The sequence below is a fragment of the Pteropus medius genome, unplaced genomic scaffold (genome assembly GCF_902729225.1).
Source record: "Pteropus medius unplaced genomic scaffold, Ma_sr-lr_union100, whole genome shotgun sequence".
In the NCBI taxonomy this organism is placed as follows: domain Eukaryota; kingdom Metazoa; phylum Chordata; class Mammalia; order Chiroptera; family Pteropodidae; genus Pteropus; species Pteropus medius.
Window position 1 is genome coordinate 16,450,951 of NW_024349799.1, and position 6,000 is coordinate 16,456,950.

Consider the following 6,000-nt stretch of genomic DNA (forward strand, 5'->3'; position numbering starts at 1 on the left):
ATATATTTTTCTCTTCAACCTTCTCCTACCTTTCTTTATTATTTCCTTTGGTGACTCATCCAACTCCATCATGTCTTCAACTGCTGCTTAGTAGAATCTCAGGTCTATATCTGTAGGCTTGATCTCTTTTCTTCATATTTCCATGTTCTTCTGCCAACATGTTTGACCAAACTTCATACTCTGAACATCCAACCTAAGTAGATTGCAAACTTTTTTTAACAAGAGCCATATGTTGTTAATTTTTATCTTTTGTAGAAGATTATTATGGAATGGTATGCATTCTATGCACCAATAAGTTTGCAGTCAACAGTTCTTGAATTACATCCAGGTTTATTTTATAGGTTCCTCGACATGTGAGATGCTCACAGGCATACCCAGATTATCCTTCACCTCTACATCTGATCTCGTTGATTCTTCATTTAAAATAATTGACACATAACTTTTCTAACTTTGTTTCAGGGCTTTAGTTTTGACCACCAACATTTTCTACCTGAAATATTATAATGCTTTCTTAACTGTTTGACTACTGGTTACCTCCTCTTTGATCTATCTTGCAATGTACTAATTATGGCAGAGACTATTAACTGCTCACTCAAATCCCAATTGTTCACTTCTTGGGCACTCAGCTGTACTACCTCCCAGCCTCGCATCGAGGTGTTGTCATATGATTGAGTTTTAGCCAATCCTTCTATGTATTCCAGTTCTGGGTTTCTTCCACACTTTCATTCCCCTACTGCCAACTGGATACAAGTAGCCAGGAGGCTAAATGGGATGGTGGAATCTCATGGTGGAATGAGCCTGTTTCCCAAGCTTTCCACATCTAGGAGAGCTATCATGCACCAAGAAGAAACAAACTTTTATTCTTTTTAATCCATTACACATTTTGTGATCTATTTATTACTGTAGTCCAAGATGTACTAAGTAATTCACTAATTTTTTCTAAAAAGACCTCCACTCCAACAGTCCCTAACCTTTTTAGCACCAGAGACCAGTGCTCCCATGATATATGCCTGATGATCTGAGGTGGAGCTGAAGTGGTGATGCTAGTGCTGGGGAGGGGCTGCAAGTACAAATGAGATTTCACTCACTAGCCCGCCGTTCACCTCCTGCTGTGAGGCCCAGTTCCTAACTGGCCACAAACTTGTACTGGTCCATAGCCCGGGGGTTGGGGACCCCTGCTGTACTTAGTAATTGATTGAGCCTGTGATTTGTTCAACTACCAATTCTCAATATCTCCTGTGGTACACATGGGAATTATATACTAGGTATAGGGAATCCAGGTAAAATTATCTTTCCCCTAAAACATCCTTTTTCATTTTGCACCTAAATGAATTTGGTTTTCTGTCTTGAAATGCCTTTCCCTATATTGCCACAGAATTATAATATCTCAAAATTGAGAGTGTTCCATAAAACTGGAGAGCTCAACAACTATGGTTAGTTCATTTGGTAAGGAAGTGTTAAGAGGTAAGCTTTCCACAATATGACCAACTCAGCTGACATTAATAGATCACCTTCTTATTAAAATACCTAGAAAATCTAAATGTTATAAAAGTAAAATAAAAAATACTTGTAGCTAAACACAGAAGAAAGAAATGGGAATACCTAGATATGAGAAATAAAAAGAAAGCTCAAATGAAGAGTTGTAAGCCACAGTTGATAACTATGGGGGACCTTGAGGTCAGAACCAGGAATAAAGTCCTAAGGGCTGGAGTCTGAGATGATAATGTTCCTTTGTTCACAAGACATGGAGACAAGTGCATGAAGTAGGGAGCTTGGTTTGAGGCCTCTGTCTAAAACATGTAAAGTGTTGCTTTATTTGTTAAAAGAACACTAGAAAAAAAATTTGCCATAAATAAGAATTGCATAGAAAGAATGAAATGGATAGAATTCATTTCAAAGAAAATTCAAGGGAACCTCTAAACTAAGAGATTTCAGCAAGTTTGTTGGATAGAAATTAATATTAAAATATCAGTACTGTCTTAAGTACTAATAAATTTGAAATTATAATTTTAAAAAAGAATTCCCATTCTTAATAGCAATAGAAATTTAAAGAAATATAGAAGTAATTCTTTTTTAAAAAGGAGGTTCAGGCTAGTTGCAAAATTATGAAACTATACTGAAAAAAATAAATACCTAAAAAAAATAGGGAGATAAGCAATGTTAATGGAAGTTTCAATATTGTAGAAATGTCACTTCTCCTTTATTTAATCTATAAATTCATTGCAATCGCAATTTGAATACCAAAGTTTTCTTTAAAACATGGCTCTTACTAAACTGATCTAAAAATTCATTTAGAAGAGCCAAGAAGATTTGAAAAATGAATGAGAATAAGGGAGAAGGAATTGACCTGTCAGGTATCAAAATGATTTACTGTGGTAATTCAAACAGTGGAGTGGTACTGGCATAGGGACAAATAGACCTATGTAACAGATTAGAGAGCCTAGAAACAGAAGAAACATTTATTAGAAATTGGTATATGACATGGTTGGTTTACTAATAGGCAGGAAAAAGATGCACTGCATATTTGATAAAGATTGCTGGGGCAATTGGATACCTATCTATGAAAATAATGTTTCTTTTTGTGTTAGCTGGACAGAAATGGCCAGGATGCTGAGTGGGATAGTGACGTCACAGAAATAAGTTATTCTGTTAAAACCATTACACATTTTGTCATGTATTTGTTACTATAGTCCAGGATATCCTAAGTACTTCACTAATTTTCTAAAGAGACCTCTACTCAATAATTAATTTAATCTATAATTAGTTCATTCACCAATTCTCAGTGTATCTTATAGTACACATGGGAATTTATATGCTAGGCATAGGGGATGCAGGTAAAATTGTCATTCTCCCAAATATGATGTACTTTTTCATCTCTGCACCTAAATGAATTTGCTTTTCTCTCTCAAAATGCCTTTCTCAATATTTACATGGAATCATAATATCTCAGAGTTGAGAGCATTCAGTAAAACTGGAGGGCTCAGAAACTGTGGTTAGCTTACATAGTAAGGAAGTTATATTAGAGTTGGGGCTCCTGGCAACATGGCAGATTTAGCTAATGTCCACAGGTCTCATTTTACTTAAAACAAATAGAAATTTTAGATAAATTCTAAAAGTAACAAAAAATACACATAGCTAAACCTAAAAGAAAGAAATGGGAATACATAGGCATGAGAAAGAAAAAGAACGCTCAGAGCAAGAATTGAAAGCCAGAGCTGATACTGCACTAGACCCTTGGGGTTTCAACCAGGTATTTGGTCCAAGTCTGAGGCCTGGGGTGTTAATGACCCTTGTACAAGATGTGACACAGATTCATGTGAAACAGGAAATTTAATTTAAGTCTTCTGCATAAAACACTTGAAGCATCGTCCTATTTATAAAAAGACCACTAGAAAAAATTTTTGCCTTATATGATCTGGAGAGGAAAGAACAAAATGGATAGAGAATTAATTGATAGTATGATAGTCTACAAAGAAAGTTGAAGAGACATTGTAGATGAACTAATAGGTTTCAGCAAATTTGTTTGATATAAATCAGTATTAAAAATCAATACTGTTCTAACGCTTAAGTAAAAATAAATTTAAAAATGTAATTTAGAAAAAGACTCCTTATTCCCAGTACCAATAGAAATTTAGGAATCTAGAAATAATTCTAATAAATGAGGTTAAAGACCGGATTAAAAAATTATAAAACCTTCATTTCACAATATATGTAAGTCATTATGCTGTACACCTTATATGTTTGTAGTGCTGCATGTCGATTATATCTCAATCTGAAAAAATTATAAAACTTTGCTGAATGACTAAAAGAGTAGCTAAAAAATATGGAAATAAGCAATGTTAATGGAGACTCAATGTTATAAAAATGTCAGTTCTCCAATTATTCTGTGAATTCATTGCAGTCCCAAGCAAAACACCATAGATTTCTTTTAATTATGGAACTTAGTGAACTGGTTCAAAAATTCATGGAGGAGAATAGAGCCAAGAAGAGCTAAGACATTTTGAGGAAGAAGGATAAGGAGGAAGGAAAGAATGCCCTATCAAGAATGAAAACGATTAACTCTGGTACTTCTTACGGTGGATTAGTACTTGCAGAAGAATTGACAAACACATCTTTGTAACAGACTAGAAAGCCTAGAAGCAGAAATTTTCTCAGACATTGGTAAGTGACATGGACTAGTTTAGAAATAGGCAGGGAATGGTTACAGTAACTTTTTGGTGAAGAGTGCTAGGACAATTGGATACCCATACATAAAAAATAATATGGAAAAATAATTCCTAATGAATTAATTGTGACAAACAAAACTTTAAAACCTTTAGAAGAAAATATGTTTATGATTATCAGTGTTGGAATTGATTTCTTAAACCAGGCACAAAATTCACAACACCTAAGAGAAAATGTAAAATTTGACTAATTTAAATTGGAAACATATGTATGAAACAGTCACCATAAGGGAAGGAGAAAGGCAAGTTATGGACTGAAAGAAGTATGCACTGTACACATAATCAGTAGTAAAGGTTTAAGATTCAGAATACAGAAAATTCCTACACGCTAATAAGAAAAAGACCAAAAGCCCATAGGAAATAATGGCAACAGGCTTGAATAGGCAAGTCATGGAAGAAACTGGTATGAACAGTAACCCAAAGTAAAGATGTTCAACCAAATTAAAAAAATCCATTTTACCATCCTTCATCTTGGACCAAGTATTGAGTCTGACAGTTTCAGATATTAGAGAAGAAATGGAAAAGCTAGTATGATCATTTGGAGAACAATTATCCTGTATCTAGGAAAACTGAAAATTCTTATACTACTAGCTGGCTCAGCAATTCCACTTCTTGATTGGACCCTAGAGAAACTGACACATGTGTCCAGAAGACATTCAAAGTATGTCTATTGTCATACAGAAAATGTAGAAATAGATAAGTTATTTGTGACATTTTCTTCCTAATGGATTTTGTAAAACAGTTAAAATGAATCTATTCACATAGAATAATTTTGAAAAACCATAATGAGATGAAATAAACAAATTGCCAGATGTATGGGATATCACACAATATATGTAAATTTTAATACATAAAAATACATGCACATATAGTAAAAGTACACATTCTGAATGGAAGTATAATTACCTGTTCTAGAATAACAGTTATTTCAGGGATGAGAAGGATAATATTACCTCAATATTCTCCCCTGCATATCATACCTAATACACCTATTTCCATCCTGTTCTTTTTCCTCAAAGACTCTGAAAATAAGTGTTCACACATCCAATTTGTTTTCATCCTTATTCTTTTCTGTTTTCTCAGCTATATAATTCCACTGTATTTTCTCTCTCCAATATCTACCTCTATACCAGGTCTTTCTCATTAACTGGTAAACATATTATAGTCTCTTACATCATTCAATAAATGTTCCTTAATCTTGTAATCTTGCTAGCTACCACCCCATTCGTATCTACTTTCTTTCTCAGACATTTGCTTACTGGACCAAAAAGTATATTTATAATATAACTGGTTGTGTGTATTCTTTAAAATCACTCATTCTTTAGCCATCACGTAACAGATGAAGTCTAAATTCATCATCATGGAGACAACCTCAAAAACATTTGAGGAATACTTCAGGCAAAAATTAGTTACATATTTTTATTAGAAGCACAGGATAAGAGCAGGAAGAAATCATTTTGGAAAAGAAATTTGGGTTAATATTGTGGAGGATTTTGAACTAACTGAAGAGTTTTTTTCTATATTCATTAGGAACTAAGATTTAGTATGGTGGATGTGGGTCGTACTAACCCTTTCTCATAATAAGATAATAAGAATATAAAATTTTTGTTTAAAGTAAATATAGACATTTGGACATATAAATACAATGACTAATAACTAGGGAAACATTTTGGAATGACAAATTGGTACACAAACAACCACAAGGTGATAAAAGAGTTAAAGAATGTAAGAAAAGTAGCAACTGAAAAGGGACAGAGGTTGGTATAGTCATTGCAGG